A 15592-nucleotide genomic window follows, 5' to 3' on the forward strand; every position below is an offset into this window, starting at 1 on the left:
TACTCTTCCTATCCATGAAAGTGGTTGCATTCTTAGTTTGTTTCTTCTTTAACCTTGTTGATCAATGGGATATAGTTTGCCTGATAGATTTTTTTTTTCAACTCTTGGGGTTACTTTAATTCCAAGATATTTTAATTCTTTTACCCAGGTGAATGGAAATTCTTTTTGTAGGCACTGGGCTTCCTTTTTCCCTAATCCTATGTTTAATATCTCTGGTTTTTATTGGGTTAATTTTGAAGTTTGACAGTTCTCCATATTTTTTTTTTATTTCTTTCAATATGATTGGCAGTGTCGCTCTTGGGTTGGATACATACATCAAGATGCTGCAATCTTGTCTTCTTTTCCTCCAATTCTCGCTCCTTTCACATCTTGGTTATTACGGAGTGTCGCTAACAATGGTTCCAATGCCAGTACATATAGTAATGGGGAGAGAGGGCAACCTTGCCGTGTTCCATTCTGCATCTCGATTAAAGGAGAGAGTCTACCATTCACCTTTACCATTGCTGTCGGGCCGTTGTATAGATTTGTTATCCACTTCATCATTTTTGTCCCTAATCCCAGATGGCGCAGCGTATCCATCATGAATCCCCAGTCTACCCTGTCAAATGCTTTTTCTGCATCCAATGACAGGAATAGAACTGGGGATTCATTTTGCACACTCTTGTGTAGCATCAATATTGTTTTTAGACTGTTGTCCCATCCCTCTCTCCCAGGAACAAATCCAGTCTGGTCAGGGTTGATCCAGAGTGGAATTAGTTTTTTTATTCTAGTAGCCAAAATTTTAGAATATAGTTTTGTGTCCGCGTTCAGTAGTGCAATAGGCTGGTAGCTTGAGCAGTTGGTTTTGTCCTTCCCTTCCTTTGGTAATATTGTGATATGGGCTAATAACGATTCTCGTCTTATTTCTTCTTCTTCCCCTATGGAATTCAAATATTCTTGTAACTTAGGGATCAGCTGTTCTTGAAATTTTTTGTAGTATTAAACCGTGAACCCGTCTGGTCCTGGACTTTTTCCTGCAGGTGTTTCTTTTAATGCCAGTTTTATCTCTTCTTGCGTTATATTTTTTTCCAGCTCTTTTAATTGGTCCATTTTTATTTTTGGTAAATTAGCTTTTTTTAAATAGTCTTGTATCTTCTTTGTTCTTGTATCTGCCTCTATCCGTATTTCCTGTCCTTTTATTGCATATAGAGAGCTAAAATATTTTTGAAATGCCACCGCAATATCTTTGGTTTTATTTACCACTTCTCCTTTCTCGTTTTTGATCTTCTCGATATAGTTTGAGGACTTCTTCTTTTTTTTTTTTTTTTACCAAATTTGCAAGATATTTTCCTGGTTTATTGCCCCATTTGAATTTTTCTTGTACTACTCTGTTGTACTCCCTCCTTTCTTCTTGTTCCATCCACTCCTTTAGTTGTTCTCTTTTTTGGCATAATAACCAGTATGTTTCGTTTTATTGCTTTTTATGTTTTCGCTCTAGTTTATATATTTCCTTTATGGTTTGCTGCATGTTTTTTCTTCTTTCTTGTTTTTTTTTCCTGCCCCAATAGCTATTAGTTTACCTGCTGTGAAATATTAGATCAAGAATTGTAATTACATGCCCCTGTTGAACAGGGGCTGAAAAAAGGGGCCTTGGGCACTGGTCCTGGTGCCACAACACTGCAACCCCTCACAGATAGGGATGAGCTTCGAGTTCGAGTCGAACTCATGTTCGACTCGAACATTGGCTGTTCGCAAGTTCGCCGAACAGCGAACAATTTGGGGTGTTCGCGGCAAATTCGAATGCCGCAGAACACCCTTTAAAAGTCTATGGGAGAGATCAAAAGTGCAAATTTTAAAGGCTAATATGCAAGTTATTGTCATAAAAAGTGTTTGGGGACCCGGGTCCTGCCCCAGGGGACATGGATCAATGCAAAAAAAGTTTTAAAAACGGCCGTTTTTTCAGGAGCAGTGATTTTAATAATGCTTAAAGTCAAACAATAAAAGTGTAATATCCCTTTAAATTTCGTACCTGGGGGGGTGTCTATAGTATGCCTGTAAAGGGGCGCATGTTTCCCGTGTTTAGAACAGTCTGACAGCAAAATGACATTTTGAAGGAAAAAACTCATTTAAAACTACCCGCGGCTATTGCATTGCCGACAATACACATAGAAGTTCATTGATAAAAACGGCATGGGAATTCCCCAAAGGGGAACCCCGAACCAAAATTAAAAAAAAAAAATGACGTGGGAGTCCCCCTAAATTCCATACCAGGCCCTTCAGGTCTGGTATGGATTTTAAGGGGAACCCCGCGCCAAAAAAAAAACAAAAAACGGCGTGGGGTCCCCCCAAAAATCCATACCAGACCCTTATCCGAGCACGCAACCTGGCAGGCCGCAGGAAAAGAGGGGGGGACGAGAGTGCGGGCCCCCCCCTCCTGAACCGTACCAGGCCACATGCCCTCAACATTGGGAGGGTGCTTTGGGGTAGCCCCCCAAAACACCTTGTCCCCATGTTGATGAGGACAAGGGCCTCATTCCCACAACCCTGGCCGGTGGTTGTGGGGGTCTGCGGGCGGGGGGCTTATCGGAATCTGGAAGCCCCCTTTAACAAGGGGACCCCCAGATCCCGGCCCCCCCCCCTGTGTGAAATGGTAAGGGGGTACAAAAGTACCCCTACCATTTCACTAAAAAACTGTCAAAAATGTTAAAAATGACAAGAGACAGTTTTTGACAATTCCTTTTATTTAAATACTTCTTCTTTCTTCTATCTTCCTTCATCTTCTGGTTCTTCTGGCTCTTCTGGTTCTTCCTCCGGCGTTCTTGTCCAGCATCTCCTCCACGGCGTCTTCTATCTTCTTCTCCTCGGGCCGCTCCGCACCCATGGCATGGGGGGAGGCTCCCGCTCTTCTCTTCTTCTTCATCTTCTTCTCTTCTTCATTTTCTTCTCCGGGCCGCTCCGCATCCATGCTGGCATGGAGGGAGGCTCCCGCTGTGTGACGGCGCTCCTCGTCTGACAGTTCTTAAATAACGGGGGGCGGGGCCACCCGGTGACCCCGCCCCCCTCTGACGCACGGTGACTTGACGGGACTTCCCTGTGACGTCACGGGGAATGCCACAGGGAAGTCCCGTCATGTCCCGTGCGTCAGAGGGGGGCGGGGTCACCGGGTGGCCCCGCCCCCCGTTATTTAAGAACTGTCAGACGAGGAGCGCCGTCACACAGCGGGAGCCTCCCTCCATGCCAGCATGGATGCGGAGCGGCCCGGAGAAGAAAATGAAGAAGAGAAGAAGATGAAGAAGAAGAGAAGAGCGGGAGCCTCCCCCCATGCCATGGGTGCGGAGCGGCCCGAGGAGAAGGAGGTAGAAGATGCCGCGGAGGAGATGCTGGACGAGAACGCCGGAGGAAGAGCCAGAAGAGCCAGAAGAACCAGAAGATGAAGGAAGATAGAAGAAAGAAGAAATATTTAAATAAAGGAATTGTCAAAAACTGTCTCTTGTCATTTTTAACATTTTTGACAGTTTTTTAGTGAAATACCATTTCACACAGGGGGGGGGGGGGCGGGATCTGGGGGTCCCCTTGTTAAAGGGGGCTTCCAGATTCCGATAAGCCCCCCGCCCGCAGACCCCCACAACCACCGGCCAGGGTTGTGGGGATGAGGCCCTTGTCCTCATCAACATGGGGACAAGGTGTTTTGGGGGGCTACCCCAAAGCACCCTCCCAATGTTGAGGGCATGTGGCCTGGTACGGTTCAGGGGGGGGGGCCGCACTCTCGTCCCCCCCTCTTTTCCTGCGGCCTGCCAGGTTGCGTGCTCGGATAAGGGTCTGGTATGGATTTTTGGCGCGGGGTTCCCCTTAAAATCCATACCAGACCTGAAGGGCCTGGTATGGAATTTAGGGGGACTCCCACGTCATTTTTTTTTTTTTTTTTTTTTTTTAATTTTGGTTCGGGGTTCCCCTTTGGGGAATTCCCATGCCGTTTTTATCAATGAACTTCTATGTGTATTGTCGGCAATGCAATAGCCGCGGGTAGTTTTAAATGAGTTTTTTCCTTCAAAATGTCATTTTGCTGTCAGACTGTTCTAAACACAGGAAACATGCGCCCCTTTACAGGCATACTATAGACACCCCCCAGGTACGAAATTTAAAGGGATATTACACTTTTATTGTTTGACTTTGAGCATTATTAAAATCACTGCTCCTGAAAAAACGGCCGTTTTTAAAACTTTTTTTTGCATTGATCCATGTCCCCTGGGGCAGGACCCAGGTCCCCAAACACTTTTTATGACAATAACTTGCATATTAGCCTTTAAAATTAGCACTTTTGATTATTCATGTTCGTGTCCCATAGACTTTAACGGTGTTCGCATGTTCGAACAAACTTTTTTCCTGTTCGCATGTTCTGGTGCGAACCAAACAGGGGGGTGTTCGGCTCATCCCTACTCACAGATACTCAAGTTGGAACGCAGAAACGAGCCCTGCTGCAAAGTATTGCATCAAAAATTGTAATTACACGCCCCTGTTAAACAGGGGCTGAAAAATTGGGTCTTAGGCACTGGTGTTGGTGCCCAGAACCAAAAATGTTCTTACAAGCTATCAGCGTGATCATTGAGGAGGAAGAGGATAATTCCTTAGGATAGTCACTCAGCATCAGCATAGGCAGTCTTTGAAGGGATCTGAGATTTCAAAAAAAATTATTCGGTTACATCAGCATCAGGTGCTTGGTAGCTGGTGGTGATCCAAGACTGATTCATTTTTATGAAGATCAGTCGATCGACTGAGTCGGTGGACAGACGCACCCTGTGATCGGTTACAAAGCCTCCAGCAGCACTGAATGTGCGTTCCGAAAGAACGCTGGATGCAGGACAGGCCAGTAGCTCAATTGCATACTGTGCAAGCTCTGGCCAGTGATCCATCCTCAAGACCCAGTAACCCAGAGGATTTTCGGTGGGAAAGGTGTCCAAGTCAGATCTTGCCCCTAGGTATTCCTGCACCATGTAAAACAGACGCTGGCGATGGTTGCTGGAACCGATCATACCTTGGGGCTGCGGACCAAAAAATTGCCTGAACGCATCGGTCAGACGGCCACCTTCTCCACCGCTCCTTCTTTGACTGACCGAAGCCTCAGCAACACGTTGTCCAGAAACAGAAGTTTGTAACCTCCCAGTCTCTGGGAACGCATTGCACAGACCTTTCTGCAAGGCCTCCCGAAGATATTTCATCCTCTGCTCCCTCTGCGATGGCAAGATACCCTTACCCTTGTAACGTGGATTAAGGAGGGTTGCCAGCCAGTAATGGTCCTTCTCCTTGAGATATAATATAATATAATATAATATAATATAATATAATATATATATATTATACTGCAGCTAACAAAATCAACTGCCTGCCTGTAGTATGAGAACACCACCAACCTTCTACAGGTAGCTTTAGCTGAACACTGTGCAGAGCTCGCCAAAAAATAACTTGTAAACCTGCCTGAGGTAGTGATAGGATCAGGAAAACACCACCAGCCTTCTACAGATAGCTTTAGGTGAACATTGTGCAAAGGTCTCACTACACTAACTTGTAGTTTTAGCTGAACACTGTGAGGAGGACGCACTACACTTGACCAGTGTATTCCAGATGTACCCACCTACTTCCTCTTACTGCTATACCATTTACTCTGACCCCTTTTACCTCTTATCTTAATTAACAAGACCACGCCAACTTACTGGAGTATAAACTGGCCACAACAGCCTTTTATTAAACAAAATTAATAAATAACTCCAATAACCTTTAAATATATAAATACCATATAACTTCAGTGCAAACGACATATTATTAACCGCAATCTGTTGGTCAATGGCGGAGCTACCCCCTTTTACCACATATCAAAACAATACACTGCAGGAACCATTTTCAACTTGATAGGCCTCCAGCTGTGCCGCTCGGAGACAACCCCTTGCCCGCAGTGTAAACATACCGGTATTCCATTTTGGGAATACACCGGAGGGGCCATACTATCGCTGACCCCCCCACCCCTTTTTACCACATTTGTTTACCACTACCGCCACCGACCAACAGAAAAACACATCCACAGCCCGAAAGGATGAAACCTTATCCTTAAGGGCCCCTCCACACCCTCAATGCCCTTTGGATTCCATCCTGCAGCCCCATGGTCCACAGATCTATCCCCACATCCGTGAGGTGAACCCCATCCCTGCGTAAATAAAGGCCAACATTAATCTCCAGCTCTCTATGCCTTATCACCATACCCCCCTGTTGCACCAAAAACCTCCCCACTACTAACGCGTATACGTGCTTTGTTAAGCCGTGCGACAGATCTTGCCATCCGCCAGGTGGTTCGTGCCACCATGTCGGACCATAACAGAAGGGTATTGGGAAAAACCGTGCGGATATATAACAAATCCGACTTAACATCTGCCATTAATTCCCTGACCGTACGTACCCCTAGATCATTTCCTCCTACGTGAATGACCAACACATCTGGTGGTCTGTCTAACCACGCATAACGTTCCACTTCTGGAACGACTCTACCCCACATCATACCCGGTCTCCCCAACCACCTGATATATGCCTCTCTCCTTGATATTCCCAGCTGCCGCCCATCGGGTCTCGCATCACCTCTCCGGGCCCCCCAACACACATGGCGGCACAGTGGTGTAGTGGGTAGCACTCTCGCCTAGCAGTAAGAAGGGTCGCTGGTTCGAATCCCAACCACGACACTACCTGCCTGGAGTTTGCATGTTCTCCCTGTGTCTGCGTGGGTTTCCTCCGGGTACTCCGGTTTCCTCCCACACTCCAAAGACATGTTGGTAGGTTAATTGGATCCTGTCTAAATTGGCCCTAGTATGTATGAATGTGAGTTAGGGACCTTAGATGTGAATGTATAATGTATATGTAAAGCGCTGCGTAAACTGACGGCGCTACATAAGTACCTGAAATAAATAAATAAAATAAGAGTGCCCAAGAATCCAGACGAGGCGTGGAGCACCTCCCTCTGAAATGAAAAGATCACAAACGAAGGTTACGTCATTTATAATAAACTTAACAAAACCCCCCACTTACCCGGACATTCCCTTGTGTGTTTTTTTTTTTTTTTTTTTTTATTCTACAATCAGCTGAGGTCATATGTAGGTGCGGAACCTTCTAGATTCCCATCTACCGATCCTCCTCACGGCTGCCTCATCCAACCCACATCTAGCAGCTTCAGTAGCAGCCCCGATGCGGAAGGAATGTGAAGCATAAGCCTTCCCATCCAATCCCAACTTCGTCAAACATTTTCTAAATACTGCTACAAATTGAAACTTAGATAAATAGGACCCGTCCTCATGACGCGAAAATGGCCCTCCACCCGTCGGCCTTACCCGTGCCAATTCCTCGACCGCCCTTACCGGGCATACCGTGGATCCAGGCAGCGCGAACAACCATACGTCCACCCCCTTCCCCGTCTGATCAGTCTTTGACCTCCGCAATCGCAAACACACTTTATCCCTGTGTGACCTAACGTCCTGTACCAAAATGCCACCCGCAGTCCCCCGTGCCGGGCTAACCAATTCCCCAATCCTGAACGCTCCAAAAAACGCTAACAAAAAAGCTGCTGCAAACATTCATAACTGGAAGAACATATTGACCCTAACTGCCGGCAAATGGACATCAGGTTTGCAAAAGTGACGGGCCTTCTTGTATCTTTTTTCTTTTATGTCCTTTTTTGTACTCCTTGAGGGCTTGCCTAACCCAAAATTCCTTCGTCCAGTCCTCCCTCCTTTGTAACTTGAAAAGAAATGACAAAGCCGCCATCTTTTTTTCAATGGACGACACCGCAACCCCGTTTTCCAAATTTCTGGACACGAAATACAAGACCAGCAATCTTACCTCGGACCCATCCTTATCCACCCCAGCTTCTTGGATTAGACCCGCCCATTCTCTCCATACCTTCACATATGCCATCCAAGTGGAATTACTCACTGATTGCTGGATCCATCCTGTGGCGACTCCAACGCCAGCTCCCAGATCCACTCCGGGCAAGGAATCCCTTCCTTCTCTGCTGCCGGAGCTAGTTCCCTGAACTTGTCCCACTGAAAGCGAGACAGCGAATCAGCCAATGAGTTGTCAATCCCCGGTATGTGTACAGCATATATAAAGATATTCAATTGCAAGCACCGCAATACCAACTGTCGCATCAGCCTAATGACAGGTTGGGAAGACGCTGACATGCGATTGACGACCTGCACAACCCCCATGTTATCGCAATTAAGCCTCAACATTAAATTCTGGCAAGACGGCCCCCATAACTCCATAGCCAGCACCACTGGAAACAGTTCCAATAGTACCAGGTTACGAAGAAACCCCTCCTTCACCCATGATTGTGGCCAAGGTTCAGCACTCCATTGCCCTTGAAAATATGCTCCGTAACCCGTAGAACCCGCCGCGTCCGTAACTAGCTCCATATCAAAGTTACTTACCGGACCTGACATCCACACTGATCTTTCATTGTACACTGACAGGAATTGATACCATACCTTCAGGTCCTCCCGATGCTCCCGATTCAACCTGATAAAATGCGTAGGGGCTTTAACTCCCGCCATGACTGTGGACAGCCTTCTACAAAACACCCTACCCATAGATATGATCCTACAAGCGAAATTTAGCTTACCTAGCAATGACTGTAGGGTCCGCAATTGCACCTTCCGCATTCCATGCATCTCCTTCTGCAAATCCACTAATTTATCTTGTGGTAACCTGCATTCCATTTGTATCGTGTCGATAACGATACCCAGGAAACTAATCTCAGTTGTCGGGCCTTCCGTCTTCTCAGCTGCCAATGGCACGCCGAACCTTCCCGCAATGTGCTGCAACGTTGACAATAAAATCACACACACTGGAGGAAGGAGGACCTATACAAAGGAAGTCATCCAAGCAATAGATAACCGAGTCCAGCCCTGACACATCCCTAATCACCCACTCTAAAAAGGAACTGAATGCTTCGAACATGGCGCATGAAATGGAGCAACCCATGGGCAAACATTTATCGACATAAAACTGTTCTTGCCAGTGGCAACCCAGCAGCCTAAAGCTGTCCGGATGCACTGGGAGTAGCCGAAACGCCGCTTCTATGTCGGATTTTGCCATCAGTGCCCCCTTTCCGTACCTCCTAACCCACCGCACCGCTGCATCAAATGAAGTATAGGATACAGCGCAGGCATCAGGGTCAATGAAGTCATTGACCGAGCCCCTTTTGGAAAGGATAAATGCTGAATTAACCAAAACTTATTTGGTTCTTTTTTGGGCACCACCCCCAGTGGGGACACCACTAAATCCGGTAATGGCTTCTCCGTGAATGGCCCTACCATTCGGCCTAACGCCACTTCTTTCGCCAATTTTTCTCCCACCACCCCCGGGTGTTGCAATGCTGATTTTAAATTCCTTGCCATGGGGGGAACCACCTCCAATGCGCATGGTATTTTGAACCCCTCCCTAAAACCTGCAATGATTAGTGATGCCGCTTCCTTATCCGGATACTTACGGGCCATGATGCGCCACACGAATTTGGCACAAACGGCCCATATCGTTCGCAATTCGGCGAATGATCAAACAGCTGATGTTCGATTCGAACATGGGTTTCGACTCAAACACGAAGCTCATCCCTAATGACAAGTCACACTGGTGTGAACCAGGGCTTAAAGAGGTTGTAAACCCTCATGTTTTTTCACCTTACAGCATCCTATGCATTAAGGTAAAAAAACTTCTGACACTGACCCCCCCCCCCCCCCCCCATTTTACTCACCTGAGCCCGTTCATTCCCTCAAAGGAGACGTGCTCACCTTCTCTGCCTGGGGTTCTCGGCTCTTGATTGGATAGATTGATAGCAGTGCAGCCATTGGCTCCCACTGCCCTCGATCAAATCCAATGACATGGGCATCGGGGGGGGGGCGGGGCCGAGTCCGGCATTCTGTGTCTATGCACGCAAATGCTGGTCTTGGGCAGGCGCCCGCACAGTATTCCCCAGGGAGAGCGCTTCTCCCAGGGGGTTTACCGTTGCAAGGAGGAGCTGCAAACGCCGCCGGGGGACCCCAGAAGACGAGGTTCGGGGCCACACTGTACAAAACGAACTGCACAGTGGAGGTAAGTATAATATGTTTGTTTGTTTGTTATTTAAAAAAAAAAGAAAAAACAAAAAAAAAACAAAGGTTTACAATCACTTTAAACAAAGGGTAGCTATTATGGACATTTGTATTGTATTGTGAATTGTAACTCATTCTGTGTTTCCTTGAAAAGGGTTATCAGCTCCATCTGGACTGTAGAGTAGTGATGAGCTCGGGCATGTTCAGACTAGGATCCAAACCCAAGTGTGGGAACTCAGCAGGAAGCTGTTACATGTACAGGTCAATCATCTGAGGCTAGGTCATTTCCCACCCTGTAGCTGTACATATACTGTATAAGCCTCTTGTATTGAATGCCCTGGCCGCAGATGATTGACCCATACAGGTGACAGCTTCCCAGGCAGGCTTGAACATGTGAGTCTGAATGCACCTGAGCTCATCCGTACTTAAAGGTGTTACTAAGCCCAGTAATATAAAAATAGTTCATACCCCCCCCCCCCCCCGCAGTGCCCACAGCTTATAAATCTTCTTTTTGCATAAAAATACTGGCACTTTGTACCTTTTTGGGCTGATCTGTATACCATGGTCACATGATAAACTGCAGGGTTTGCCCGAGAGCTGAGTGTTCAGGTAGGAGGAGATTTCCACTACAGCCTATATCCTCATGCTGTTATGGGAGGCGGATCATCCATCAATAAAGATGTGACATCCCACTGTGTTCTTTTTTAGTTACTGGGCATGGAGGGGGAGGGAGGGACATGTCTGTCATTTAGGATCTGTATACACACCCAAATGTGTGATGTCAATATTATGTGACCTGAAAAGCTCAGCCCAACAAGGAAGTGTTCTCTCCAGCAATAGAGACCAAACTGAGCATTTGCAGCTTTACTACCTTCACTGTGTTCTATCAGGCCTTGCCAAGAGAGACCCTGCAGGAGGGGGAGGATCTGTCCATACTGGATCAAAGAGCCGTTTTACACAATACAGAAAATTAACCCCTTAAGTTCCACAGTGAGTATAACAAGCATGCTATTCTGCATATACAGACAGATTTTACTGTTGTGGGTATAGTAACACTTTTACAGTAAAATTTAGGTGGAAACACTACTCAAGGAAACACAAAATGCATTACAACTGTCTTTTGAGTTCGGTTTACTACTGTAACACCTTCTCTAACTTGACGCTGTGTCTCTTACTGACCAAATGACTGCACTGAGATAGCACTATGCAGTACCTTCCAGAAACTGTTGTAGAAAAGTCCTTTACACGGAACACAGATTTCCTGGTGCAGTGTTTATTTTAATCATAGGCTCAAAAAAGATCCCTTTGTAACCTTCAAAGCTACAGCTGACATGCCAATTTTTTATAGGCTAACTGCCTACATGAGGTTAGCTGCCAAATTCTTTTTGTGCTTCCCTGCTGCTTAGGGATGCATGAGTGCATGTGGCCTGACTTTTAATTTAGCTAAATCCTTGAGGAACATCTTCTTATACTTTCGGGGAATTTTTTAAAGCTTTTTGAAGATTTTTCTTGATTCTTCCATTTTGCCAGTTTCATGGCAAATTTAGTGCTTTCTAACTACAGCTGCTTTAAGCGCCTATCACTTTGTCAGTGACAGAGTCTTAAAGAATTACCACCAGTTGGCAGATTTGAAAAATGATGCTAACTAAAACCAGCTCTAAGCTGGCATACAGAGGTACAGCAGTACTTAGAGTGGGGCATGGCTGTGCTGGGAATCTTTCATGAAAGCTTCCTCCAGAGTGCTGTGTCCCTGACTAGCTGTTGGCCAAGAGATTCCTCAAGAGAAATATATTAATCTGAACAAAGGTGCTGGGGATAGTGGTAATTTCACTGATAGAGAACTGAGGGACTAGTTCTCCATCAGGTCCATGTTAATGGACTGAATAGCGGCTATGAATCTGCTCACTGCCATGCTCTGTGAATCAACAGTAAGGTGGACCCATCAGACCCATGACCAAGAGCCTGTCAGTGTGATGGTTGCAGTGGTCAGGATGGGGCGTGGGGAGTGCATCTAGGAAAGAATGTCCTGTATGGAATTACATCTGGCTCCCTGACAGGTACATGAATCAGGTGCTAGCACTGACACTTTTGGTGTGGGACCCAACAGAGTTCTAAAGGGTGTCTACAACACCATTAATTTCCCCCTTTGTCTCATCTAGAGACGTTCTCCTGGCTTGACCCAACCACCACATGTATAGGGCCCATTAGGTTTCATGATAAATATCAAGCATTAACCACTTCAATACAGGGCATTTCCACCCCCTTCCTGCCCAGGCCAATTTTCAGCTTTCAGCACTGTCACACATTGAATGACAATTGTGCGGTCATACAACACTGTTATCATATGACATTTTGATTCATTTTTATTTTTTTGGTTTTTATTTTTTGCGCTATAAACAAAAGACTGACAATTTTGAAAAAATACAATATTTTTAACTTTTTGCTATAATAAATATCCCAATTAAAAAAACAAACAAACATATTTCTTCCTTAGTTTAGGCCGATATGTATTCTTCTACATATTTTTGGTAAAAAAAAAAAATTCGCAATAAGCGTATATTGATTGGTTTGCGCAAAAGTTATAGCACCTACAAAATAGGGGATAGATTTATGGCATTTAAATTTTTTATTTTTTTACTAGTAATGGTGGCGATCTGCGATTTTTGTCAGAACTGCGATATTGCGGCGGACAGATCAGGAAGTTTTGGAACCATTCACATTTATACAGCGAACATTGCTATAAAAATGCACTGATTACTGTATAAATGTCACTGGCAGGGAAGGAGTTAACACTAGGGGGCGATCAAGGGGTTAAATGTTTTCCCTAGGGAGGGATTCTTACTGTGGGGGGAGGTGACCGATCGGTGTTCCTCTGTACTGGGAACACACGAACGGTCTCCTCTCCCCTGACAGGACGTGGATCTGTGTGTTTAGACACATAGATCCACGTCCCTGCTCTGTGACCGGCAATCGCGGGTGCCTGGCGGACATTGTGGCCGCAAGGCGTGCTCAGCGGCTCCCGAGTGACGCGGCAGGTGCACATGCATGCCACCGGTGGCATGTGCGCACCCCCTAGCGGCCGGGAAGCCAAAGACGTCATATGACGGCCGCCCAGGATGAGAGAGCCACTTTGCGGCTGTCATTTGACTATACGCAGGATGAGAAGAGGTTAAATACATCGCACCTGTATTTTTTTTCTCTTACTACTGACATATACCTGACAGATGGGAATGACTAACCAATAAAAGGGAGTGCTAATGCACGCATCTTTTTATCCAGGATATTTAGTAAGGATGCAGTTGAATCACTGTTGGTTTGAGCAACTACATGGCAAATAAAATATATTGTTGATAAATGTGAAGCTAAAATGGTGTAAAATGGATTCTTTAATGATGGAGAATAGGTATGAACTTAAAGTGGTTGTAAAGGCAGAACATTTTTTATCTTAATGCATTCTATGCATTAAGATAATAAACCTTCTGTGTACAGCAGCCCCCCTCAGCTCCCCTAATATTTACCTGAGCCCATCTCGATCGAACAATGTTGCACGAGAGACTCGGCTGTCCAGGGCTCTCCCTCCTCATTGGCTGAGACACACAGTGGGTGCCATTGGCTCCCGCTGCTGTCAATCAAAGTCAGTGAGCCAATGAGGAGAGAGAGGGGGCAGGAACAAACCGTGGCTCTGTGTCTGAATAGACACAAGGGGGTTGTGGCTCGGGTGCTCCCATAGCAAGCTGCTTGCTTTGAAGGCACTCGGCAAGAAAGAGGGGCCAGGAGCGCCGAAGAGGAACCCAAGAAGAGGAGAATCCAGGCTGCGCTGTGCAAAACCACTGCACAGAGCAGGCAAGGATAACATGTTTGTTACTTTTAACTTAAAAAAATGAGACTTTAGTATCACTTTAAGGTTTGGTTCAAACACAAGTTTGAATGCCATTTACAATATCAGGATTAATTCTGCTATTACACATGACAGCTTCCAACTGTGATTTATTTGTTAAGGGTGCAGACACCAGTCCTTTACAACAGTCTATAATTCTTACAATACAAAGCCCTTCAGCTATGGTATGAATTTTAGGTTGAACCTAACTCAAAGAAAATGTGAAATGACACAGAATCAATGACTTGAGTGAACATTCACTTCAGTTATCCAGTGTGAAAAACAGTTTTCTATTTATTTATTTCATATGCTGATAGTTGGATACTTGAAGTTAAGCCAGCTAAAATTCATTGCGTGAAATCCCTCATCTCCTTTAGTAAATAAACTTCATTGACTTACAATACTTTGTTACTAAAAAATAAACAAAATAGTAAGATCTCATCTTTAATATGCAGTTCCGGTCTGGCCATCAGTTAAAAAAATAGGATTTTTAAAACAGCTTACCTGTATAATAATTTTCTTTGAAGTACATCACAGGACACAGAGCCATAGTAGTTACTATGTGGGTTATAGGCCACCTTCAGGTGATGGACACTGGCACACCCTAAGACAAGAAGTCCACTCCCTATATAACCCCTCCCACTACTGGGAGTACCTCAGTTTTGTAGCAAAGCAGTACACGTGTATACCAAAAAGAAGGAAGGGACCTCTGCAGATTTGAGCCATGGAGGCTTGGTGATGCACTGCCCAGGAAGTACTAACAGCCCTGGTGGAGTGTGCTTTAATATGAAAAGGTGTAATTTTCCTCTTTAAACCATAAGCTTGAACAATCACTTGACAAATCCATTTAGAAATAGTAGATTTCGATGCTGCCTGTCCTCTTAGGACCTTCTGGCAACACAAACAAAACATCTGTTTTACGAATCTGAGCAGTCACCTTCAAGTAGACCTTGACTGCTCTCACTACATCAAGAGAATGTAGTGACCTTTCTTCCGCAGAACGAGGTTCTGGAAAAAATGATGGTAGAACAATATCCTGGTTTAAATGAAAACCTGACACTACCTTCGGTAGGAAATTAGGATGAGGACGCAATACAACCTTATCCTTATGAATGGTCAAATATGGCTCTTTACAAGAAAGAGCAGCCAACTATGATACTCTTCCTGCAGAAGATATGGCAACCAAAAAAACGAATTTCCTTGTTAAAAGGCCCAAGGGAATATATCATATAGGCTCAAAAGGCTGTTTCTGTAACGCCGACAGGACTAAATTCAAGTCCCAAGGGTTCAGGGGTGACCTAACTGGAGGATTAATCTGCGTTACCCCCTGAATAAAGCTACGAACCAGAGAGTGTGTAGCAAGTGGTCATTGAAAAAACACTGATAAGGCAGACACCTGGTCTTTGATAGTACTCAAGGCCAGCTTCGTTTCTAATCCCATCTGTAGAGATTCAAGGATCCTACCTAGGACATATTTCCTGGGGTGCCAACCCCTGGATTCACACCAGGAGACATATGCCTTCCAGACTCTATAATATATGACTCTGGAGGCCGGCTTCCTAGTATTAACCAAAGTAGAAACTACTCAAGCTGACAGCCCAGGGTCTTTCAGAAT

This window comes from Aquarana catesbeiana, linkage group LG02 (genome assembly GCF_042186555.1).
Source record: "Aquarana catesbeiana isolate 2022-GZ linkage group LG02, ASM4218655v1, whole genome shotgun sequence".
Taxonomy (NCBI): domain Eukaryota; kingdom Metazoa; phylum Chordata; class Amphibia; order Anura; family Ranidae; genus Aquarana; species Aquarana catesbeiana.